The sequence below is a fragment of the Schistocerca cancellata genome, chromosome 5, assembly GCF_023864275.1.
Source record: "Schistocerca cancellata isolate TAMUIC-IGC-003103 chromosome 5, iqSchCanc2.1, whole genome shotgun sequence".
In the NCBI taxonomy this organism is placed as follows: domain Eukaryota; kingdom Metazoa; phylum Arthropoda; class Insecta; order Orthoptera; family Acrididae; genus Schistocerca; species Schistocerca cancellata.
In genome coordinates this window covers 591,098,927-591,126,484 of record NC_064630.1, presented here as the reverse complement: position 1 = coordinate 591,126,484, position 27,558 = coordinate 591,098,927, and the positions used below count along the sequence as shown (strand labels likewise).

At 42.4% G+C, this 27,558-nt stretch overlaps 1 protein-coding gene across 1 annotated transcript in view; it reads left to right on the top strand.

The window, feature by feature from the left end:
* The first annotated feature begins 11,051 nt into the window (after positions 1–11,051).
* Positions 11,052–27,558, top strand: part of LOC126187423 (zinc transporter 5-like) — a 249,072-nt gene continuing 232,565 nt past the window's right edge. Inside the window, exon 1 of the mRNA XM_049928495.1 lies at positions 11,052–11,126. The gene's annotated coding sequence lies outside the window, so the exon portion shown is untranslated. The remainder of the gene's footprint in view (positions 11,127–27,558) is intronic.

The following is a 27,558-nucleotide window of genomic DNA, read 5'->3' as shown; positions in this document are numbered from 1 at the left end:
CTCCAAGGTCATAATTGTGCAGCTGACAGCAAAAGCGAGAAGCAGCTTGGAAACAATGAGTGTACATTGGAGGATATGTTGAAATTGTGGAAGTTGCCAGAATAATATATTCTTTGTGAGTACCAACACTTTTTTTCCCAGAAAAACAACACTGGGCAGTACTAATAAAATGAAATCATTCACAAACAGAGTCCTTGAGGACACAATTCCATGAAGTCTGAATGCACACAAATGGTAATCTTCCCGATTTGGTTTTACAAAAGGAATTATAAGCCTCAGAGGTTACTATTTTGTTGGTGATAACCAACCACTGAAATCTTTCAAAGTCTGACCACATATATAACACTGATGACAGTTATTTGATACTATCAGAAATCAAAGACTACCAGCGTACACAATCCCAGGAGCACAACATTCGATTGTGACCAAGGTTGGTGGAGGTGATGTCCTTGCCTGCGGCTGCTATTGCTCATTGCAGTACTGCTGTGGTGATCCTCCTTGCTAGGTGCTATGGTTGTAGCTAGTTGCTTTGTGGCTAGGCTACCACTCAAGCACAGGCTTGGCAGATTGATATTTTCTTAGTGTTCCTGCAGGCATGCAATCAGTGGAGGCAAATGTAGCATTACCAGTAGCAATCCAAGTGATGTGGGTGTCAAGGTTGTGTCGATATACTGTAAAGTGGCACTTACAACTCTGAAAAAGGATGCAGTGTTGCTAAGCATTTATTTTAACAAACATTTTGGAACAGTTTTGATTCTGTCCAACAGTTGACAGTTTCTGCCAGCTCTTAAGTTTGAGTTATTCTGCCATTCGCTATCTTGAATATTTTCTCCTAACAAAATCTGTACTCCTGTATGTTTGAGATATTTTTTGTCAAGAAAAAGTGATTTGGTATTTTGCTATCGAAAAATTACTTAAACAGAAAGCGAGTGACTTTTTTCATGTAGAAATTAGTTATTGTCTAGCTCATACCCAAAAAATTGTAATCAGCACCTTATTTATCACTGTATGATCAAAAGCAACCATTTTCTGGGACAAGTGAGGCGACTTGCATCACTAAAAACGTGGATCAAATTAGCTGCACAGGATTTTGATTACTGGTACTTTGTTTTAAACTTGATTCAGCTTGGGACAAATCTTATTACACTGAAAATGTCATTAGACAGTTTTACATTGTTTTAGGATAGACTGACTCCATTTTCAAAAGTCATTTTGCAAAACTACTATGCATTATGTGATTTTGTTTGGAAAAGTGTCCAAAACCCTGTTTTACAGTACCATTCAGCCTGTGGGGAACATGAGCTACGGCAACCCACTGTTCGTGTCTGGATTGTGGGTAGACAGAGTTGTAGGATACAGCAATATTGATTAGGCCTATGCTCAATATAAGAACCAGTTAATCCTCTTGGATCATACCTTATTTCCTGCATGGTATGTCTATACGCTTCTTTGTTATACTCGAGAGAGTTGCTTTTATTGTTCCGGTTTCATCTTCTTGTCCATTAAAAATCCAGCTAACTGTAGGTACTGTAATAAACTACTGTTTTGGTGGTCATGGGTGAGATTTGACTTCAAAAGATCTGCTAGATGATTTACCATTCGTATGTCGATACTCAAGGAGGGTTCTACCTCTTGAAAAGAAATTGATATTTTTAGTAAATTAATTACTTATTTTCTGAATAAATTTTTGTTACCTGGCCTTTCAGTTGCTTCACGACATTCATGGCAATGTATGCACTCAACTATTTGGCTTGTGGAGGGTGTTGACTTTATGCTGGCCATCAGATTGTTGCTCTGTGTCTCCACTCCCCAGTCCTGAACCAGAAAACTCAGAAGTCTTTGGCCATTAGTCATTTGTTTTTGGCTGCAGCCGCCATTAGCCAGCCAACAGAACTCTGTGATGTAGCCATTGCTGTCTGCTGTGTAACTTTGTGGTGCTTCACTGTTTTTCCTTTTGTTCTTGTGATAAGTATGCTAAGTAGTTGCTGCAGTTTTTGATCTTTATGAAACATGTCCACAACTAAGACAATTTCAGTTTCATTTACGAACAACATTTAAACTATTTTTACTTACATGTGTGAGACATGAAGCTTAGTTTCTGGTGACCCCCCTCCCCACATACACACACTGTCATCAGAACTAGCCTTTGTAGCAATTGCAATCACTAAGTGCTGCAAAAATAAAAACAAGCAGAAGCGGTGATGAGTGAAAAAGTGACTTGAAAGTCTATACTTGACAGTTTGTGCAACATATTGATGGAGACTGCAGATCAGAAAAAAATGTAGACTCTCAATAAATATATTACGCAATATATTCGACCATATAATTAACATATTGTGCAATACCTGGCAGTTCCTACCGAGACTTCCTGATTTGTGGACGTGCAAACAACTGAGATGAGGCTTCGCTATATGAATATGAATGCATCAGGAAATGCACATGAAAGGAATCAACTGTTGAAGTGGGGAGAACGAGACCGCCGGCCGTTGTGACTGAGCGGTTCTAGGCACTTCAGTACGGAACCGCGCTGCTGCTGCGGTCGCAGGTTCGAATGTGTGATGTAATACTAACATGCTACGAGCTATGAGAAACTGCCGTAGAGGCCGACGACCATCAGAATTTTTTAAGGATGAATGGTCAATGCTTCAACAAATTAGTGAACTTTTTTACAATTTATGTACACTGATAAAGATTCTGTTCACATAATTGACAGATTTCCTTTTCCATCTTGCTGGAAGCTGTCTATAAACCTGAAAATGCTAAACACATTATTGTGGAGGATTGGTGTAGTAGGTAGTGCTGTTATGAATTTCTGCTTCCACTAAACTGGCCCTAGAGATTGGCATACCAAAGACTGATCTCTGATCGGTGTTATGCCATAAAGTTTTCAGGATCTGGGATACTGAATGGCGCACCCTCAGTACATCAAATAAACTATGTGTTATCAAGGAAACAATGAATATGTGGAGGTCATCTGTGTGATCTACTCGTATGGACCCCATTATCTTTTGCTGGCAGTGCATGGGCTGTACTTGGCTGACTATGGTCACCTCCTCTGTCATGAGGACCCACCTCAGCGTTGCTGTGGTTCCCACTTGACTGTCGTCTGCATCTTGTTGGATTGTCCAATTTTAGCTGCCCTGAGGTGGACTTTTAACTTTTCCATCATACTGCCTGTGGTGTTGGGAGACAATGCCTCAATGGCTGATCTAGTTTTCGTTTTATTCATGAGGGTCTTTTTTTTTTTTTTTTTAATCACTCAATCTATGTATGGGTGGGTGCCTTGCCTTCTCTCCCGGATCTTCACCCTCCTTCCATTTTAACTCTTCCTCGTTCTTTCTTTGCCTTTTGTTCGCCTTGGTGTGAATATTTTCCCTATCTGTTTTTCCCTAGCCTTGTGTTTTTATGCTGGAGATTTTAGTGTGTTGCAGAGTGGCTGGCTTATCCTCTTTTATTCTTCGATCAGCCAGCCCAGGCCATCCGATGTGTTTTTTTAATAGGCCTACTTTCAACGCTTTTTTCCTCTTTTAGTGTATCTTGTCCCATTTTGGTTTGCTTATTTCGTTTTCTCTTGCAGTCTGGCTCCCAGTTAGTTTTACGCCTTTTTTTACTTTGCCAGACTCTTTTGGGTAACGGTTGTACCTCTGAGCCCCGTTTGAATGAGGCAAAAGGTACTGATGACCCTGTAGGTTGGTCTCGTTCTTAAAATGGTTCAATTGGCTCTAAGCACTACGGGACTTAACATCTGAGGTCATCAGTCCACTAGAATTAGATTTACTTAAACCTAACTAACCTAATTACATCACACATTCGAACCTGCGACCGCAGCAGCAGCGCGGTTCCGTACTGAAGCGCCTAGAACCGCTCAGTCACAACGGCCGGCGGTCTCGTTCTCCCCACTTCAACAGTTGATTCCTTTCATGTGCATTTCCTGATGCATTCATATTCATATAGCGAAGCCTCATCTCAGTTGTTTGCACGGCCACAAATCAGGAAGTCTCGGTAGGAACTGCCAGGTATTGCACAATATGTTAATTATATGGTCGAATATATTGCGTAATATATTTATTGAGAGTCTACATTTTTTTCTGATCTGCAGTCTCCATCAATATGTTGCGCAAACTGTCAAATCCGCTCTCAGATGGTCGTCTGAGAGTGGAATTGACGATGTGTGCAATACATTGATGGTGACTCCACATCTGAAAAAATGTAGACTCTTGCTCAATGTATTACACGATGTAATAATATTGCTATACTCGTTATTGCGCATAAATATTGAGCGTGTGAAAGCCTCTTAGCAAAATCTGTTATTATATTCTGCATAGAAGTTTCGGTAGAACGGCTTTGTTTCAGGCAAGAGAGCACTTGATATTTAGAAGCGCTGTTCCCATGGAGGTTCCCCTTTAGGCTCCATGGCTGTTCCAGTCAACAGACTGACAGAGTATACAGTGATCTCTGTAGTTAGGTTGTGATCACTGACCCTTCAGTATTAATAATATCTTTGTTTGTTGTTAACATGGAGGAAAGAGATTTGCGGAGGCGGTAAAGAAGTCTTGAAAGGTACAGTCTCAAGAAGCAGTGACATTGCTACCTTGGTTTCTTTGGCGAGCCACAGTTATACAAGGGCATTGTTAATATCAAAAATAATAATTAAAGTTAATGTTAAATCTTTAGATACATGGATACGTGAATGATAGTATGTAATCATTAGGATCACGATTTGCTATTTTAGAAGTTTGACATGGCATTGTATTCCTGTCAGTTTGGGCAAAGTAAACACAGTTCATCATGGGACTTCTGCGAGTGCCTACCTTTCTTCGTTACTTTCAGGCCTAGTAGAAATTCACATTTAAAGTGTCACAAGATGGTTAAAATTCGCAATTTTTGTTGAGTATAACATTTATATCGCAGTTTTTGTGGAGCCAATGGGTAATATATTCAGTTGTTGACGTCCCAGCTAGCCCATTATATTTGAAAATATTTTATGTTCGTCTTTAAAGCGTTGATTTAAAGAGGCGATTTCTTAACAAACGGTCTGCTATGTTGTAGTAGTAAATTATCGAGATATTTACACGTGTTCTCAAGAGTGTGCTATTTACTGCAGTTACAACCGCCAAATATTTGTACTAAAGATGATAAACAATGAAAGTTTGAGACATTTGTTGTCTTCTGGTTTTGAAGAGGTGGTTTAAAGCTAAATACACCTTGTCATGTATTTATTTGCACAAAGGTAGAAATGAATAACTATTTGACGTCTTCAGATTGAGTTATTTAACACAGACACTAGCAATATGCACAAATAAAAGAATAACAACCCTCAACTCATGAGGTGACTTTTGTGTAACGTACACTATGAGGTGTAGTCTCTGTGACCCCTATCTTTAAACCAAGATTTAAGCTGTAAATCATTTGAAAATTTAATTTATGTTATACAAGATTTATGGTTACAACTATATAAGTGGTGTTTAAATACTGCTTGTTGATTTTATTGCACCAAATAAAGCCAGCAGTATTTTATTTTGTATCAAGCGAAAATAACACTTTTGTGAACCTTTTTCAATAGTGCACAAAACGAACCGTTAGAGAACTGAATATTATCTTCTGAAAAATTATGGTATCACTGTAGAAAGCGAATTTTCTGGGGTTTAAACTTGTGTATAAAAACTGAACTGCAAAATTAATATTCAGTACCGAGATCTACATCTTTCTTTACCACCACTCGGAACACATTTAATTTTAACTAACACTAAGTATTTTGTTGAAGAAACAGGAAGGTTCACCGTCTGAATGGTCCTCTTGTTCACTAGGAGAATTGTGATCTTTGACTATTGAAAAATCATTGTCTTCTTTGTCTACTTCTTGTTCTATATTATTGACTTCATTCTCCATCCACTGGCAAAAAATTTCATTGAACTTAAGTGCTTAAAATTGTCACATTCTTGCTAACACATTTTGTACTGAACTGATGAAAGCAGATGGACAGTTCACGAGGTGTGGTCTGGGAGACTACATCACATGTCAGCAACACATCATATAAGGCTGTAATGCAACTGGTAATAACAATTTGTAGGGTTGGTGATTAAAAGAGAGTAGGCGGTGTATAAAAACATTCCTTCATAATTGACCTAAGAGAGCTACTTGGAAAATTCTGGCGCGGTCTGACAGACCACACCTCGTGAGTTAAGGGATAATCAGCAAACAACCCTACATACCGCAACACATACTGTTGAGAGGCACATAATATTTGTAATTTCCAACACTCTAATTTAATTCCATTTGTAATTTTGCGTATTCCTAATTGCCCAATTTTTTTTTTTTTTTTTTACTTTTTTGTGGGTTAGAATTTTTCGTAGCATCATGCCCTACACTTATTTTCCTCTGTAGCCATATGGCTAAATATGTATTTAACATGTACACGTTTAATCTTTCATATTCACGATTACACACAGGCACAGGAAAATACTGACTGGCTTCATAAGTTTTTTAAATTTCAAAATTTTCAACTCAGTACAATAGTATCTAATACTGCAACAAATATTCTGCAGAATATAATGCAAGAGATACAGATTATGCCTCTGTAATAGAAAATGCTACTGTACTTTGTTTTCTAATCGCCTTACATTACTATTTAGCTTAAATACAGAAAACACAGTCCCACTCAATCTCTTTATTACATTAAATTAAACTCCAGGGACCTAGTAATTGACTTTTACTCATTCAAGTATATCTTTTCAAGAGGGTTTCTGAACGAACAATTCAGTCCCTACTTACCCTTTTCTGACTTTTATCAGCCCCCCCCCCCCCCCCACCAAAAAAAGTAACAGCAGATCTATCATAATTTACACTTGATTGTGTACCTACTTCCCTTTTTTTATTTAGTATTATTAGATTTGATTACTTTTTACCTTTCCTGAAATATTAACCATCAACAAGAGAATATAACCCTTTATGCATATTTCTTTTTGTTGTAAGAAACTTTTCATTTCATTGGCTAAATATGCATCTCGATTAGCACAGCAAATGCTCAAGTGAAAAATAATGGCTGTCATCGTTTCCGTCTGTTTATGATACAGCCAAGCCAAAGGAGACCAAAGGAGATTGACTGTGGCGGGGAGGGGGGGGGGGGGAGGGGGAGGGAATTGTGTAGCTACAAATTTTTGCACAGTGCTAGGAGGGAGTATCCAGAGCAACATACTAAAAAATCTGCACTGATGTGGTGGTGGGGGGATAGGTTATTTTTTTATTTTCTCAAGCAACTCAAAAACTGTGACTTCTAATGCAATTGATTACCTTTAAAACACCCCCGCTGGCCCGTGGGTTAGAATAGGCCTGAGGTATTCCTGCCTGTCGTAAAAGGTGACTAAAAAGAGTCTCTCATCTTTTGGCCTTTGTGTGATAGTCCTCTGCAGGGTTTGGCCTCCATTTTTCAAAATTTTCCCGAAGAGTGAGCCAATTGGGGAAGGGCGCCTTACATGGTGCATAGTGTCCATCGTGCATTGTGATCTTTAGCCCACTTTCTCATTGAGGCATTCCAGTCCCACTCATCCTCTCTCTCTTGGGCGAAGACACCTTCCTGGGTGCATTTTCCTCCACCCACTATGCAGTGTCGTTTTCTGCACCGACGATGACCATGGAATTTTTTGCGTATCATATCCATAGCCAGTCCATTGTGGTGGGACCGCCATATACCTTTTTTGTTGTAGCCCCCTAACTACACAGGGATCGCTCTGCTGATGCTTGATACGGTAACTCCCCTTGTATGCCAAGGTGTGGATGCCTGTCACCCTGGGGCATTGGGACTCCTGGCAATGGCCATCCTGCCAGGTGGCCTTTGCTGAGGCTGGGTGGCGCCCGTATGGAGGGCCCCTGGTTGGAGTGGGTCGCACAGGGCGGAGGACATGCGATGAAGTGTACCACGTCATCACTTGCTGGTGATCAAACACCAGCAGTCTCTTAAGTGTTCCAAGTCTCAGTACAATGCAAGGAAGTATTATCCTAAATCATTCCCCTCCCTGACCACACCAAGGTAGGAACACCAGGCTAAGGATGGCAGTGAACCTTATTTGCCCCAATACCTCGTATGTAGGAGAGCTGATGGGGACTCATTTGTCTCAATGAAGCCTCAGTTTCTTGTAGAGCATTTAGAGAACAAGTTTTGGGAGGTGGAGGGCTTGTCCAAAATGTAGTAAGGGTTAGTCTTGATAAAAACTGCATCCTCTGCTCAGTCACGGGCATTACTCACTTGTGACAAGCATGAGGATCTTTCCATCACCATCATGCCTCATAAGAGCTTAAATACGGTCCAGGGTATGATGTTCCACAGGGACCTATATTAGCAGTCTGACGACGAGCTGTGCACCAACTTAGAGCGACAAGGAGTTAATTTCGTCCAGCGTGTCCATTGGGGTCCAAGGGATAATCAGGTTGCCACCGGTGCCTTCCTCGTCATCTTTGAGGGTGATACATTACCCGAGAAGGTCAAGGTGATGGTCTACCATTGTGATGTCAAGCCATATATCCCTCCCCCCCAATGCGGTGCTGGAAGTTCGGCCATATTTCTTCCCGTTGTACTTCCAGCATCACATGTCGAGATGTGGATGTCCATCCCATCCCCAGTGTGCCCCCCTCCCATCTGTGTCAACTGCGGAGAGGATCATTCCCCTTGCTCACCAGACTGCAGGATTTTACAGCGCGAAAGGAAACTCATGGAATACAAGACACTGGACTGACTGACCTACACTGAGGCCAAGAGGAAATTTGAATGCCTACATCCTGTGGCTATGACCACCTCTTATGCCGCCGCTACAAGAACGTTGTAGCCCCATCAGTTCCACAAGTTCCAGTCTGCTCTCAGAGCGGGAAGACAACACCTGCCCTCTTGATGGTGGGGGACACTTCTCTCCCTGTTGCTCCCACACCACCTACCTCAGGAGCACTGCCCCCCAACTATCGGGGACACCACTTCCCTCTTCTCAGCCGGAGAAGCGTAAGTCTTCTTCGGCTCCTGTTGCTAGGAAGGGGTCCCTTGGGTCATTCCCTTCCCAGGTTTCTGCTAGTGAGAAATATGACACTTGCCAGTGGCTGAAGTGCCCAAAAGCAACTGGTCATAGGGCTTCAGGATCACCCTCAGTCCCGGAGACTGACTCAGTGAAGCCCTCCCAGCCAGAGAAACCCAAGGATTTGCAAGAGAAATTCAGAAAGAAGCGGTGGCACCCACAGTACTTCTGCTTACAAGCTGTGTGTCGGAGGATGAGGTGAAGATTCTGGTGTCCGCTGAGGACCTACATCTCGCCAGACCCTCAGAGACAATGGATATAGCCTGTACAGGAAATAAGTTGGTGGCAGTAGGTGACCCTGAGGTGTAGACTGCCTCGTTTAGTGTTTTATGCCTTCCCAGTCCCACGATCACGTAATCCTCAATTGGAATTGCAGTGGTTTTTTCCACCACCTGGCTGAGCTATGGCAACTGTTAAGCTTTACACCTGCTTTCTGCATTGCCCTCCTGGTTCCTGGCAATGCTGACCCCTTCCCTTCATGGCTGTAGGGAATATTACAAGAACCGTAGTGAATATAATAGTGTGTCAGGTGAAATTTGCATCTATGTCCTGAACTCAGAATGTAGTGAACCTGTGCCCCTTCAAACTCATCTTGAAGCTATGGCTGTCAGGATACAGACGACGCAGGAAGTAACTGTCTGCACATATATCTCCCTCCAGATGGTGCATTACCCCTGAACGATTGGCTACACTGATTAATCAGCTCCCTAATCCTCTCCTACTTTTGGGCAATTTTAACGCCCAAAACTCCTTGTGGGGTAGCACCGTGCTTACTGGCCATGGCAGAGATGTCGAAAGTTTACTGTCCTAACGTGACCTCTGCCTCTTAAATACCGGGACTGCCACACATTTCAGCTTGGCTCATGGTAGTTACTCGGCTACAGTTTGCAGCCCGGGACTTCTCCCATCTATCCACTGGAGAGCACATAACGACCTGTGTGGGAGTGACCACTTCCCCATCTTCCTGTCACTCCCCGGCATTATGCCCACGGTCTCCCACCCAGATGGGCGTTAAAAAAGGCAGACTGGGTAGCCTTCACCTATGCTGTCACCGTTCAGTCTCGCCTATGTGTGCCATCGATGTTGTGATTGAGCAGGTCACTACAACGATAATTTCTGTGGCGGAAAACGTGATCCCTCGTTCTCTAGGGTCCCCCGGCGAAAGGCAGTCCCTTGGTGGGCGCTGAGGCAATTAAAGAGTGTTGGAGAGCTCTACAGCGACATAAGTGGCACCCTTCCTTAGAGCACCTAATAGACTTGAAGTGGCTCCGTGCCTGCGTTCGCCTGTTTATAAAACGACGGAAACAGGAGTGTTGGGAAGTTACAAGTTGACCATTGGGTGCCATATGTCACCTTCCCAAGTCTGGACACCAACAGGTGTCCCTGTTGTTAACATCAATGGTATGCTCTCTACCGATGCAAACGTGATTGCCGAGCACTTTGCTTAGCACGTCCTCTCGTTCACTACACGCCAAAGTGAATCCTATAAAGCCTCATTTACAGAGTGGGAGCTTCTTGGCACCCTTGCACATTGCCCTGACACAGCTCCTGGGCCGAATTGGATCAACAGTCAGATGATCTCGCACCTGAATACAAGCGCTATCTCCACATCATCTTCAACCGGATCTGGTGCGATGGCATCTTTCCATCGCAATGGCGGGAAGAGCACTATCATTCCGGTGCTAAAACCTGGTAAAAATTCACTTGATGTGGATAGCTACTGGCCCCTCAGCCTCACTGGTGTCCTTCTCTTTACCACTTCTACTTGAGGTCCATTCACGTACACCTCCAAGCTGTACACCTCAGCCGAAGCTCCGTCTGGACCTTTTGCACGGCCCTAAGGACTCTGTTAATCCTGCCGCTCTCCGCTGTCACTTCCTCTTGATTCTTTATGTGTTCGGGGCTCTGAAGTTGTTTAAGACGACGGCTCGATGGCCGATTGTAATGTTGGCTTTGCCTATGTCCACAGAGGCCATATTGAACAGCATTCCTTGCCTGCTGGCTGCAGTGTATTCACTGCAGAGCTTGTGGCCATATCTCGTGCACATCAGTACATCCAGTCCTGTTCTGGTGAGTTGAGTTGTTTCTTCTCTGTTCTGACTCGCTGAGCAGCTTACAAGTTATCTACCAGTGCTAACCTCGCCATCCTTTGATAGCGAACATCCAGGAGTCCATCTATGCTCTGGAATGGTCCAGTCATTCACTGGTGTTTTTGTGGACCCCAGATCACGTCAGAATCCCAGGCAGTGAACTTGCTGACAGGCTGGGTAAATGGGCTATGCAGAAACCATTCCTGGAGATGGGTATCTCTGAAACTGACCTATGTTCTGCCTTACGCCGCAAGGTTTTTTGGCATTGGGAGATGGAGTGGCATAACACTATGCAAAACAAACTGTGTGTCATTAAGGAGACTGTGAATGTGTGGAAGTCTTCCCTGCGGGCTTCTCGCAGGGAATGAATTGTGTTTTGTCGGCTCTGCATTGGCCATATGTAACGCACACATGGTTACCTCCTCCGTTGCGAGGACCCACCTCAGTGTCGCTGTGGCTCCCAAATGACAGTTGTCCCGCTCTTGCTGGACTACTCACTTTTATCTGCACTGTGGCAAACTTTTAACTTTCCCACTCACCCTACCTTCAGTGCTGGGCTACAATGCCGTAACATCAGCTTTAGTTTTACGTTTTATTTATGAGGGTGAGTTTTATCATTTGATCTGATTTTTAGTGCATGTCCTTTGTCCCCCTGTGTCCTCCACACTAGGGCTTTTAGGGTGGAGGTTTTAATGTGTTGCAGGGTGGCTGGCTTCTCCTTTTTCATTCTCATGGTAATCTGCTTTCTTGCTTTTAACCTCTTCTCCCTGTTTCTTGTGTGTCTGTGGTTTTTTTGTCCTGTTTTGTTCATTCTAGTGCTTGTTGTCCTCCTGTCGTTCTTCTAGTTCTTCTGGTACTTCCTTTCTCCTGTTATTGTGCCGTTTGTCTTCTTTGTTTTCTTCTTTCCCTTGGGTAATTGTTCTGCGGGCAACAAGGGACCAATGACTTCGCAGTTTGGTCCCTTTCCCCCATTTTTAAACCAGCCAACCTACCTACCTACCTTTAAAAAATTGAACTACATTATATTTCCTACATAAAGGTCCTATTCACGTTTTTCCAATGCTTTTTTCTTCCAGTCTCTGATCACAATATGAATTCTTTACACGATGACCGGTTTCAGTCTGTAATGACCCTCCTCAGATCTAAAATATATAAATATATACATCTAGTGAGCAGTGTGTATTTTAACATAAAACAGCAATATGTATCACAATATACTGTCATACAACCCGGGAAATGTACAGATAAAATATGATATAATGTACCTTTTTTACACCATGTCCTAAATTGATATGGCCATAATGGCATCGTCAAAACATATATATAATCAGCATAGCATCGTCACAGATCTAAAAGAAGGTGTAGTATAGACCACATCATCCACATAGTGGTTATTGCAAGTAGCTACTGAAGTGCAGTAACAACCAGCAACCTGTTTTCCTACACCCTCCCTAGATGTCGCTGCTGTGGGCTTGCTTATATGTAGTCATCATTTACGTAAAAACGTAATGCGATAAAAGCACATTAGATAAAATGCATGTAGCAGACTTTTTGAAATTGATGACCATCATAGAAACCAATTGTGATACATTAAAAGATGAATGCAGTTACCCACGTAAAATTATTAAAAGGAAATATATGAAGAGTATAGGTCCGACTTTTTTATGGTGAATTTACGGTCAACAATTAATATAGCGTAATACATTGCCTGTGGCAACCTATAAATTGCTTATGAAAGACAAACTGTCTATATGACAACTGAAAAAGAGACAGATCAATGATCAGCACCCTCTGTTGGGTCGGCCGCTAGGATTTTATGTAGGTGCACACTGATCGTAAGAACTTAACCAATAGAGGGCTTTACATACATCATGACATGTCTCCCACAGAAGGCGCAGTCTTGGGCTGTAGCTCATGGGTTCCAGTTTTCGGCAGCCAAGACGTGCGTTATGCATTTCTGCCGGCGACGCACTGTCCACCCGGAGCCGCAGCTTTATCTTGCTGCCGAACTTCTTTCAGTGGTGGAATCACACAGGTTTTTGGGGGTGGTTTTCGATGCCCGGTTGACTTGGCTGCCTCATATCCGGCAGCTTAAACAGGCGTGTTGGCGGCATCTAAACGCTCTGAGATGCTTGAGCCACACCCGCTGGGGCGCTGACCGATCTACCCTGTTGCGGCTCTACCAGGCGTTAATCCAGTCCCGTCTGGATTATGGGAGCCTGGCTTATGGCTCAGCATCCCCCTCTGCATTGCGGGTGCTGGACCCGATACTACACAGCGGGATCCGACTTGCCACTGGTGCCTTCCGCACCAGCCCTGTGGACAGCATCCTTGTTGAGGCAGGTGTCCCTCCACTGCGGTTACGACGCCAACAATTACTAGCTGCTTATGCTGCCCATGTTTTTAGCTTGCCCGGGCATCCAACTTACCGTGTCCTGTTCCCGCAGTCAGTCGTCCATCTGCCAGACCGTTGGCCCCGGTCGGGTTGTCCGATCGCCGTACGCGTCAAGGAGCTTCTCTGCGGGCTTGGGTTTTTCCCTGTTCCACCTCCTTTCCGGGCACCTCTGCGTACACCCCCGTGGTGTGTTCCTCGCCCTTGCCTTCGGCTCGACTTGGCACAGGGCTCGAAGGACTCGGTCCCTCCAGAGGCCTTCCGCCGCCGCTTTTATTCCATCCTGGCCACGTATCAGAGCTCTGGAATTGTTTACACCGACGGTTCGATGGTTGCTGGTCGTGTCGGGTATGCGCTAACTCTAGGGGACCATTCTGAACAACGGTCCTTGGCGGCTGGCTGCAGCGTTTACAATGCTGAGCTGGTCGCCATCTTTCGAGCCCTAGAGAATATCCGCTCCTGCTCAGGTGAGTCCTTCGTTATCTGTAGCGATTCCCTGAGCGGTTTACGAGCTCTCGACCAGTGTTTTCCTCGTTCTTGTCTGGTGATGGCTATCCATGAGTCCCTGCATACTCTTGCGTGTTGCGGCCGCTCTGTGGTCTTTGTGTGGATCCCCGATCATGTCGGTATCCCGGGCAATGAACATGTTGACCGCCTGGCGAAAGAGGCCACGAGAAAACCGTCTCTGGATGTTGGCCTCCCAGAGACTGATTTGCGGGCAGTCCTCCACCGAAAAGTTTTGGCGCTTTGGGACGCTGAATGGCGCGATCGGATCATGCCCAATAAACTCCGTGCCATTTTTGGAGGCGACGACTGTGTGGCGGTCATCCATGCGAGCCAACCGCAGGGACTCAGTCGTCCTTTGTCGGCTCCGCATTGGCCACTCCCGGCTGACACACAGTTATTTACTGCGCCTGGAGGACCTACCTCTTTGCCGTTGTGGGGCGGCCTTGACGGTGGTCCGTATTCTGTTGGAGTGCGCCCTTTTAACTGTGCTCAGGCAGATGTTTGCGCTGCCTGATACGCTCCCTGCCCTTTTATCTGATGACCCTGTTATGGCTGACTTAGTTTTACTGAAAGAACCAGAGGTTGTAGAGAGTTTCAGGAAGAGCATAAGGGAACAATTGACAGGAATGGGGGAAAGAAATACAGTAGAAGAAGAATGGGTAGCTCTGAGGGATGAAGTAGTGAAGGCAGCAGAGGATCAAGTAGGTAAAAAGACGAGGGCTAATAGAAATCCTTGGGTAACAGAAGAAATATTGAATTTAATTGATGAAAGGAGAAAATATAAAAATGCAGTAAATGAAGCAGGCAAAAAGGAATACAAACGTCTCAAAAATGAGATCGACAGGAAGTGCAAAATGGCTAAGCAGGGATGGCTAGAGGACAAATGTAAGGATGTAGAGGCTTGTCTCACTAGGGGTAAGATAGATACTGCCTACAGGAAAATTAAAGAGACCTTTGGAGAGAAGAGAACCGCTTGTATGAATATCAAGAGCTCAGATGGCAACCCAGTTCTAAGCAAAGAAGGGAAGGCAGAAAGGTGGAAGGAGTATATAGAGGGTTTATACAAGGGCGATGTACTTGAGGACAATATTATGGAAATGGAAGAGGATGTAGATGAAGACGAAATGGGAGATACGATACTGCGTGAAGAGTTTGACAGAGCACTGAAAGACCTGAGTCGAAACAAGGCCCCAGGAGTAGACAACATTCCATTTGAACTACTGATGGCCTCGGGAGAACCAGTCATGACAAAACTCTACCATCTGGTGAGCACGATGTATGAGACAGGAGAAATACCCTCAGACTTCAAGAAGAATATAATAATTCCAATCCCAAAGAAAGCAGGTGTTGACAGATGTGAAAGTTACCAAACTATCAGTTTAATAAGTCACAGCTGCAAAATACTAACGCGAATTCTTTACAGACGAATGGAAAAACTGGTAGAAGCCGACCTCGGGGAAGATCAGTTTGGATTCCGTAGAAATGTTGGAACACGTGAGGCAATACTGACCTTACGACTTATATTAGAAGAAAGATTAAGAAAAGGCAAACCTACGTTTCTAGCATTTGTAGACTTAGAGAAAGCTTTTGACAATGTTAACTGGAATACTCTCTTTCAAATTCTGAAGGTGGCAGGGGTAAAATACAGGGAGCGAAAGGCTATTTACAGTTTGTACAGAAACCAGATGGCAGTTATAAGAGTCGAGGGGCATGAAAGGGAAGCAGTGGTTGGGAAAGGAGTAAGACAGGGTTGTAGCCTCTCCCCGATGTTATTCAATCTGTATATTGAGCAAGCAGTAAAGGAAACAAAAGAAAAATTCGGAGTAGGTATTAAAATTCATGGAGAAAAAGTAAAAACTTTGAGGTTCGCCGATGACATTGTAATTCTGTCAGAGACAGCAAAGGACTTGGAAGAGCAGTTGAACGGAATGGACAGTGTCTTGAAAGGAGGATATAAGATGAACATCAACAAAAACAAAACGAGGATAATGGAATGTAGTCAAATTAAGTCGGGTGATGCTGAGGGAATTAGATTAGGAAATGAGACACTTAAAGTAGTAAAGGAGTTTTGCTATTTAGGGAGTAAAATAACCGATGATGGTCGAAGTAGAGAGGATATAAAATGTAGACTGGCAATGGCAAGGAAAGCGTTCCTCAAGAAGAGGAATTTGTTAACATCGAGTATAGATTTAAGTGTCAGGAAGTCATTTCTGAAAGTATTTGTATGGAGTGTAGCCATGTATGGAAGTGAAACATGGACGATAACTAGTTTGGACAAGAAGAGAATAGAAGCTTTCGAAATGTGGTGCTACAGAAGAATGCTGAAGATAAAGTGGGTAGATCACGTAACTAATGAGGAGGTATTGAATAGGATTGGGGAGAAGAGAAGTTTGTGGCACAACTTGACTAGAAGAAGGGATCGGTTGGTAGGACATGTTTTGAGGCATCAAGGGATCACAAATTTAGCACTGGAGGGCAGTGTGGAGGGTAAAAATCGTAGAGGGAGACCAAGAGATGAATACACTAAGCAGATTCAGAAGGATGTAGGTTGCAGTAGATACTGGGAGATGAAGAAGCTTGCACAGGATAGAGTAGCATGGAGAGCTGCATCAAACCAGTCTCAGGACTGAAGACCACAACAACAACAGTTTTACATTTTATTAGGGCAGGGGGTTTTTATTCTTTAATCTGAGTGTTTCTGTTTTATTTTATTGTTTTGTGTTGATTCTGGCCTTTGGCCTATGGTTTTAAACTAAGTTTTTAATGTGTTTTCGGTGGTTGGCTTTACCTTTTTTTGTTCCTATGGTCGGCCAACCACCGTCACACTCCGTGTGATTTTATTTCGTTTTGTCTGGTCCTTGTCTATGTTTCTTTTGTTCTGTGTCGCCTGTCTCCTATTCTGTTGAACATTTTTTATTCTCTGTGGGTATTTTTAGTATTTTGGAAAAAGGGACCGATGACCTCTGCAGTTTCGTCCCTTTAATCCTTAAACCAACCAACCATCTCCCACATAATACGTTTAAACAATTATTTTCTCAATGACTAATAATTTCTGCATTGCAGGGGTTGGAAAAATCAGTTTAATAGTATAAAATTAATATTCATTCTGAAATGAAGTGGGTGAAGGCCAAATGTTAATGTCTGTACCACATTTAAGTGCAGTAGAATCACATTAAGTGATAATTTTTTTTTTTTCCGGATTTGATTGGGGGGGGGGGGGGAGGGGGTGGCTGGAAGGGAGTGAGGGAAGGCGGGTTGCTGGAAGAACAAGCAGATGATTCCCTACTCTCTCTAGTGTACTGTTAACATGAAACAACTACAGGATGTTCCTCAGTTGCACCAACTATTTCGCAGTAAATCACTGGCAATGCAATATGCAGACGGGCCTAGAGAGTGTTCATCTTCCACAAAATGTGTTATGCACAGACATGCCTGGGAAGCATTTATTTTCTACAAAATGTATTAATACCACACGGAATATAGATATTTGTTACTTATAACACTACCCTTAAAAACAGATCAACATAAATCTCTGCACAATACTTTGCACTGTTAGACAGAAAATTGATTTATGTTCTTCTTGTGCAATAGTTGTGGCATGCTTCTGGAAAAGGCCATTCCTCCCACCACAAGTGCTGCTTGCTCTTCAGTTTATACACAGATTGAAAGTCTTCCTCACCCCCGTCCCCCAGCATTTTCTGTTCTTTTCTCTGACTTGGTAGTTCCAACTTTTGTGTATTAGCATGAACTACCTGTCATAAAGGTCACTGTTCTAGTGTAAATATCTTGTAAAATTCAGGGTGTTCATAATTGAAGTTCCAGTCTTAAAACTATGTAGAAAGAGGACTACTGTTCAGAATGATGTTAAATTTGAGTAGCATATTATTGATATTGGCGGGGGGGGGGGGGGGGGGGGCGTATGGTTTGATTTTCACATACACCATCCATACTATTGATTGCATGACTGCAGAAGTTCGGTAGTCAATTGTAGACCTGTTAGGTAACCCCATCCACCACGGCAAGGTTGTACCACATTAGTGGGGAAAAATGGTTTCTAAATGACCTAGGGCCAAAAACCACCAAAACACAAAATTAGATAGATTTTTAACTGTCATGGGCTAAAAACCTGCATAAAGAACTAAATGACCCCTTTTTTTTATTGTTGTTGTGACTGATGCAAGACATGTTCAATATGCTGTCCACAGTTTTCTGCAAGAAGTTTAAATAAGAAACAGCATGTTCCACAACAGGTTTGAACATTTTGGGAGTCACATTTCAGAATGTGTTGCACAATGCATAAGAAACAGCATGTTCCACAACAGGTTTGAACATTTTGGGAGTCACATTTCAGAATGTGTTGCACAATGCATACCTTCAGTTCAGCTGGAGCACTGAACACTTCATCTTTCAGATAACCCACAGGCAGAACTCACACAGATCAGGTGATCTGGATAACCAGGCTATAGGGAAAAGACGGCAAATAATTCTAGCATTTGTGAAATGCCTCTACAGTGACTGCTTCACTGGCTGTGCAGTGTGCGGAGGAGTGCAGTCTTGCATAAAAATGATCCTACAGATGCATCCACACTGTTGAAGGGTTGGAATTACATTTGTCCACGAAAGACTCTTAGTGTTTACCAGTGACTGTGCTGGTAACACTACCCACAGGGCTAACCTTCGTGAACAAATGTGACGCCTCCATAACAATACCGTCAATCTGCAGAATGAAGTGGTACTGGTTGAAGTATGTATAGATTTTCCATTGCCCTTATTCTCCAATTCGGTGCATTGACATGGGCTTGGAGGTGGAAAAGGGCTTCATCTATCCACAGAATGATCCACGGCCATTCGTCGCCCACTTCCATGTGAAAGAAATTCCAGAGAGAATGTGTAGATTACTGGAACGTCATCAAGAAGCAGCTCCAGAACATTGATGATTTTGTATGAATAGCAATGCAGGATGTTTCATAGGATTTTATGCAGCGTGCTCACATGCAAGTCCTATGTTTGGGCAATTCCCCACGCACAGCATGTTTGCACACAACCATTCTAACCCTCCTGCACTGCTGTGGCTATATCTTTGACAGACCTTGGATCGAGTACATTCCTCACTCTGCTGCAATGTACTTCTAAAGAACCTCTCTTTTGGACTTTGGTAATAATTTTCTCTAGACCATTAAGTCACCTTTGTTCATCCCTTGTGTGTCTGTAACTTCTGTAGGGGTACTGGTGCACAGTAACCATTTTTGTGAAAAAGCTTTACCAGCAGAGCATGATCCTACATGCAGAGTGTCATGTTGGGCCCCTTGGATGCAAACTGAAGAACGGCTGTGTGCTGCGCATCTGTTGGTGTGCATATTCTGATGTTTACAGCATCATCTATTGCCCATCCCCCCCCCCCCCCCCCCCCCCTCCTCCCCCTTGATGTTTTCCCCTGCATCAATAATATACAGTTGAAATTTGATGTTATTCGAACTGGAACTGTAATCTTGGATACCCTGTATTTAAAATACCAGAATAAACAGACCTTTCGGCCATGTTGTGGTGTCATTTCTCAGGTCAAAGACCTGCAGTACTTGTCTAACAAATGTGAAATCTGTGGTCTAGCAACATAATTAGAAGAGCGATTTATTGAAGCACCCACTTCCCAACTCATAATTTTTGCACTGAGGAAAGCTGCTGCAACATGGCCAATATTCTGGTATTCTAAGTATTTTGTAAGGTGATGTGGTAGTGCACAAAGAAGAATTTTAATGAAATTGACACTAGCTGCAGTAGCCTATGCATTTAGGGTAAAGTTGTTTCTTCATAGTTACATCTATACCATAGAGAGCTTTTGAATAGAAAAAGTCAATAACAAACGTATAAATGGCCGACATGAAATATACAATAATAATAATAATAATAATAATAATAATAATAATCTTCTTTCTACGACGAGCAGAAACTAGCAAAATACACAAAGCAATCACTCATATAAATACATCGGCTACACCACTGTAATTTCATAACCACTTCTACAACCCTTTAGATCACATAATATCAGCAGATACAAAGAAAGTAAATTGGAAAAAGAAAACACTACATGGCAAGCACCCATATGATGTAACACGGCCACACATCGATCAAGACGCATCCAACACATGGCTAAGAAAAGGCAATATATACAGTGAGATGGAAGGATTCATGATTGCAATACAGGATCAAACAATAACCACCAGATATTACAGCAAGCATATTATTAAAGATCGCTATACCACAACAGATAAATGCAGACTTTGCAAACAACAAATAGAAACAGTAGATCACATCACAAGCAGGTGTACAATACTAGCAAATACAGAATACCCCAGAAGACATGGCAATGTAGCAAAAATAATACATCAACAGCTTGCCTTACAACATAAACTTATAAAACAACACGTTCCCACATACAAGTATGCACCACAAAATGTACTGGAGAATGATGAATACAAATTATACTGGAACATAACCATTATAATAAATAAAACAACACCACATAATATACATGACATCATACTCACCAATAAAAAGAAGAAATTAACACAACTAATCGAAATATCCATACCCAATACAACAAATATACAAAAGAAAACAGGAGAAAACATTGAAAAATACATCCAACTGGCTGAGGAAGTCAAGGACATGTGTCAGGATAAAGTTGACATTATACCAATTATACTATCAACTAATAATAATAATAATTATTATTATTATTATTATTTCTCTTTCCTGTCTCAGACGTTACGTCTGGTTAAAACTGGAAAGTGACGCGGACCTTGATCAAGCGTGGCTTCCTTTTAACGGTACAGTATATGTTACATTGCATTTAGGAACTTTCGGGTAATTGAACATGTATCAATAATTACAGATTTCTTCAGTAGTATATATACGTTTGGATGTAGCTGTATTGCGTTGATGTACTGGTGGATATTGTGTGGTATGACTCCTGTAGTTGATAGTATAATTGGTATGATGTTAACTTTATCCTGATGCCACATGTCTTTGACTTCCTCAGCCAGTTGGATGTATTTTTCAATTTTTTCTCCTGTGTGCTTTTGTATATTTGTTGTGTTGGGTATGGATATTTCGATTAGTTGTGTTAATTTCTTCTTTTTATTGGTGAGTATGATGTCAGGTTTGTTATGTGGTGGTGTTTTATCTGTTATAATGGTTCTGTTCCAGTATAATTTGTATTCATCATTCTCCAGTACATTTTGTGGTGCATACTTGTATGTAGGAACGTGTTGTTTTATAAGTTTATGTTGTAAGGCAAGCTGTTGATGTATTATTTTTGCTACATTGTCATGTCTTCTGGGGTATTCTGTATTTGCTAGTATTGTACATCCGCTTGTGATGTGATCTACTGTTTCTATTTGTTGTTTGCAAAGTCTGCATTTATCTGTTGTGGTATTGGGATCTTTAATAATATGCTTGCTGTAATATCTGGTGTTTATTGTTTGATCCTGTACTGCAATCATGAATCCTTCCGTCTCACTGTATATATTGCCTTTTCTTAGCCATGTGTTGGATGCGTCTTGATCGATGTGTGGCTGTGTTAGATGATACGGGTGCTTGCCATGTAGTGTTTTCTTTTTCCAATTTACTTTCTTCGTATCTGTTGATGTTATGTGATCTAGAGGGTTGTAGAAGTGGTTATGAAATTGCAGTGGTGTAGCCGATGTATTTATATGAGTGATTGCTTTGTGTATTTTGCTAGTTTCTGCTCGTTCTATAAAGATTTTTCTTAAATTGTCTACCTGTCCATAATGTAGGTTTTTTATGTCGATAAATCCCCTTCCTCCATCCTTTCTGCTTAATGTGAATCTTTCTGTTGCTGAATGTATGTGATGTATTCTATATTTGTGGCATTGTGATTGTGTAAGTGTATTGAGTGCTTCTAGGTCTGTGTTACTCCATTTCACTACTCCAAATGAGTAGGTCAATATTGGTAGAGCATAGGTGTTTATAGCTTTTGTCTTGTTTCTTGCTGTCAATTCTGTTTTCAGTATTTTTGTTAGTCTTTGTCTATATTTTTTTTTAGTTATTCTGTAATATTTGTATTATCTATTCCTATTTTTTGTCTGTATCCTAGATATTTATAGGCATCTGTTTTTACCATTGCTTCTATGCAGTCGTTGTGGTTATCCTACATGTAATTTTCTTGTTTAGTGTGTTTTCCCTTGACTATGCTATTTTTCTTATATTTGTCTGCTCCAAAAGCCATATTTATATCATTGCTGAATACTTCTGTTATCTTTAGTAATTGGTTGAGTTGTTGATTAGTTGCTGCCAGTAGTTTTAGATCATCCTTGTATAGCAAATGTGTGATTTTGTGTTGGTATGTTCCAGTAATATTGTATCCATAATTTGTATTATTTAGCATGTTGGATAGTGGGTTCAGAGCAAGGCAGAACCAGAAAGGACTTAATGAGTCTGCTTGGTATATTCCACGCTTAATCTGTATTGGCTGTGATGTGATATTATTTGAATTTGTTTGGATATTAAGTGTGGTTTTCCAGTTTTTCATTACTATGTTTAGGAACTGTATCAATTTAGGATCTACTTTGTATATTTCCAATATTTGTAGTAACCATGAGTGGGGTACACTATCAAAAGCTTTTTGGTAATCAATGTATGCGTAGTGTAGTGACCTTTGTTTAGTTTTAACTAGTTTTAGCTTGATATGTCACCTCTGCATCTATTATCAGTTGCTCTTTACATCCTCGTGCTCCTTTGCAACAGTCTTTTGTTCTTCATTTATAATTTTGTTCTGTGTTTTATGTGCCATTAATTTCTGTGTAATGACTGAAGGTATTATTTTGTATATTGTTGGTAGGCATGTTATGGGGCGATATTTAGCTGGGTTTGCTGTGTCTGCTTGATCTTTAGGTTTCAGATAAGTTATTCCATGTGTAAGTGTATCAGGGAATGTGTATGGGTCTGCGATGTAACTGTTATATAATTTAGTTAGATGTGAATGTATTGAGGTGAACTTCTTTATCCAGAAATTTGGTATTTTATCTTTTCCAGGGGCTTTCCAATTGTGAGTAGAATTAATTGCTTGGGTGACTTCATGTTGCAAAATTATCACTTCAGGCATTGGTGGTATCATCTTGTATGTGTCTGTTTCTGCTTGTATCCACCGTGCATGCCTGTTATGTTGTACCGGGTTTGACCATATGTTGCTCCAGAAGTGTTCCATGCCTGTTATGTTTGGTGGATTGTCTATTTTAATGTGTGTGTTATCTATTGTCTGGTAAAATTTCATTTGGTTTGTGTTGAATGTTTGGTTTTGTTTCCTTCTATTTTCACTTTTTTTTGTATCTTCTAAGTCATTTGGCCAATGCTTGTAATTTCTGCTTCTTTTCATCTAATTGCTCTATCGCTTCTTGTTGTGAGATTTTACCTAATCTTTCTCGTTTTTTTTTTTCTGACATTTCATTTCTTATAAATTGTGTTAGCTGTCCGATGTCTTTTCTCAGTTTTTCTATTGTGATCTGTGGCCTGTGTTGCCATGCTGGTTTTGTGGGTTTATTATTATTATTATTATTATTATTATTATTATTATTATTCGCACAGCCAGGTAGTCAAGTGTGTTCAAGTGCCACTACCAGGTTATTGGGAGGCACCTTGGAGATTAACAATGAGGGCTGGTGAGCTGGATGTGGTTTCTTGCGGTTTTCCACGTCCAGCTATGTAAATACTGTTCTGGTACCCACAGTCTGCATCAAATACATGCTGCACATACAGTTAGAAAAACATTCGCACACTTAAACATCGATTTACTCTTATCACAGACAGATTCTGTCCTGGGCGGAGTGGTGGTTACAAGGGCACCTGCCTCCCACTACCACTAACATTGCTTCAATTTGTATAACAATGCTGACCCTATAGAAGTAATGGGAAAAGGCAAAAGTAGATTGTTATTATTATTATTATTATTATTGTTGTTGTTGTTGTTGTTGTTGTTGTTGTTGTTGTTGATATTTTAAAATTGTGGTTGCAGTAATGTATTTAATTGACATGTTCCATTTCATAACAGTTACTGTGAGTGTGATCTATAGAACATGTAACTATTTACCACCACTGCAAACTTTTTGTTGGATGATCATGTAAGACAGCCTACATTCTAATGCCATAAATACACTGACTGTGTCGGGTCATATACCAACTATTTTATTCAGTCTGTCTTTTCCCACAAAACAAATATTTTTCAGTTGGGGCTTTGTTGTGTATCTGGTCTGGTGTTTTTTAGTGTCTTTTTGAAGTGATTTCTTGGAACCACAGGAATATTGTGGAAACTCAAGTTCTGAATGAAATTCCTCAAGGCTCTGATGGTCCCTAAAACCCACTTGACAGCAGGGAAAAATACACAGAAATTTACTTGTGTCAACATAGTGGCTGTATCCTCTGTATAACAAAAGTGGCAGACTCCCTTCCATTGATTCTGACAGGTACACTGTATTGTGAATGCAGTGATGTATTATAGGCCTAGTGGATGTTGCTCTCACATAGTGATCTTTCAAAAAGTGCTTTGGTTGAACAGAGCCAAGTCATTCTCAAAGTTAGAGTGAGTGAACTATGCATTTTTATGAACTTATCATTTCTGGTCCATATTGGGCTGTTTTGATGTACTGCAAAGGACATTTCAGAATTTTCTTTAAGCCTTTCTTGTGTCCATAGTAGTTTAATTCTATTAGAAAGCTGTTCTTCTATCCTCAGAGCTCCAGTTTTTGTACAGTTTTCTGCTTGGGCACGGTCCAGTCATGAATCTTCTACACAAAAGTATTATGTTATCCCTGCTTCATTCAGGTTTCCACTCTGCGGGTCCGGGGGATAGAATAGGCCCAAGTTATTCCTGCCTGTCGTAAGTGGCGACTAAAAGGAGTCCCTCCCCTTTAAGGGGGTAGTTTGCACCTGCGTCCGGAGACGGACGGTTCAACGGCTTACATTTGTGGTCATTTTGGTTTTTCGCTTATTCTGGTTTCTTCATTCCTTTGTTTGTTTCCTTTCTTTGTCTTTCTCCCTCTCTCACTGTGTTCCTTACCTTTTACCTTGCTATCTTGTCCACCCTATGGTCTCTGCCTCGGCGTTTGAGACAGTCTGTCCTCTCCCTCTCTCCCTTTTTTTCCTATTCTTCTTTCCTCTCTCTGCTTGCCTGAAGGCCGACCCACACGTAGCCGGTGACGGGGTAAAGCATAATTCCCCGCCCTGGGTAGACAAGTAGGGCCCGTGTGTACCCCCTGGTAAAGGCCAGGCCCGGGGAGGGGTGACTGCCCGAACTGACACCTTCCGACCATGCCGACTGGTCCCTCCGTCCGTTTCTCGTGAGGTGTGACCTGAGGTGTAAACATTCACCTAAGGCGGAAGCGCCTGCCCCAAAGTTCCTCGTAGTTTATAGATCTGAGGATGGAAAGGATTTTTCATCTGTTAACCATTTTGTTATTCAGAAGGGCGTAGATGCTATAGCCGGACCTGTCAAGTCTTGTACCAGGATGCGTAATGATACCTTGTTGTTGGAAACTGAGAGCGCCTTTCAGGCACAAAAACTCCTTCGGGCCACACTCCTGTACACATTCCCTGTACGGGTGAAGGCTCACCGCACTTTGAATTCGTCGCATGGTGTGGTATGTACTAGATCACTCAACAGATTGACTGACGAGGAGGTTCAGTCTTTCCTCACTGAGCTGGGTGTGACGGCTGTCCATAGGGTCACGGAAACGGTCGACAATGACCTCGTACCGACCCAGACACTTTTCTTGATCTTTGATAGTGTTCAGCTGCCGTTGTGCATCAAAGCAGGCTCTGAGGTTCTTTCTGTTCGCCCCTATGTCCTGACACCTACGCGCTGCTACCAGTGTCAGCGTTTTAACCACACCCGCCAGTCTTGTTCTAATGGGGCTAAATGCATCACTTGTGGCAGGGACGCCCATGAGGGTGACTGTCCACCTCCGTCTCCTCGTTGCGTGAACTGTCAGGGTGACCGTGCAGCGTCCTCTCGCGACTGCCCCGTCTACAAGGATGAACGCTGTATACAGGAAATTTGGGTGAAAAAGAAAGTGTCCACCTTGGCTGTTCACAAGCTTTTTGCTAATAGGAAGCCCATGCTGCTCCCAGCGGGGAAATACAGTACCTAAGACCCAGAAGTCAGATGCTTGGGCTTTCAGGAAGGAACCATCCCGTGAAGACTTCTTACATACCCCGAACTCCCAACCATCGACCAGTACTTCAACTAAACGACCTTCCACGAAGGCTCATAGGAAGAAAAGTTCTCCTTCTCCGCCACGGCATGTTTCTTCTCCTGCGCCACCCAGCGGTTGCTGCCCCAGGCCGTCATATGTTCCGCCTGGCCACACCGCTTGTAGCCGAACATCTGGCTGTTCACCGGCGGAGGAAGCTTCCCCTTCCACCATCTTAACATGTTGGCCGACGAACCTATTGAAAAAATCGACGATGACTCTCCACCTATTGATAACGGCAGCAGTGCTCCCTCGAAGCCAGGCCCTCAGCGGCCTTCGAGGTGACCCCTTCTTGCTTCTCCTTTTTCTTTTTCTTCTCACGATGGCACTTCTTCATTGGAATATTTGCGGCATTTGCTCCAACCAAGAGGACTTGAAGTTGCTGCTACGCTTGCACTGTCCGCTCGTAGTAGCTCTCCACGAAACGAAGCTACACCTATGCAATCGTATTTACTTGGCACACTACATCTGTGCGTTTTGACCTACCCCCTGTGGCAGGTATTCCGGCTCATGGAGGGGTTATGTTGCTGGTCGGGGGTGATAACTACAGCAATCCCATCACATTGCACACCGATCTGCAGGCAGTTGTCATCTGAATTACTGGCCCCACTTTCACATTTTCCATTTGTACTGTTTACACTCCATCATCGTCTGCCGTTACTAGGGCAGACATGATGCAAATTATTGCTCAGGTAGGTGCACCGTTTTTGTTGGCTGGAGATTTCAATGCCCACCATCCCCTTTGGGAATCTCCAGCATCCTGCCCGAGAGGCTCCCTGTTAGCAGACTTTTTCAACCACCTCAATCTTGTCACCTCAATACTGTCGCCCCTACTTTTCTTTCGAACACAACTCACACCTATTCCCATTTAGGCCTCTCTATATGTACTACCAAACTTGCATGTCGGTTTGAGTGGTATGCTCTTTCTGATATGTATTGGAGCGACAACTTCCCTTGTGTTATCCAGCTCCTGCATCATACCCCATCTCCATGCTCAACTAGTTGGAACATCTCCAAAGCTGACTGGGGGCTCTTCTCTTCCAGGGCGACATTTCAGGATCAAAACTTCGTAAGCTGCGATAGTCAGGTCGCACACCTCACGGAAGTCATTCTCACTGCTGCTGAATATTCCATCCCTCATACTACCTCTTCTCCACGTCACGTACCGGTCCCCTGGTGGACCGCAACATGTAGAGACGCTGTATGTGCTCGTTGACGTGCTTTATGCATCTTTAAATGCCACCCTATGA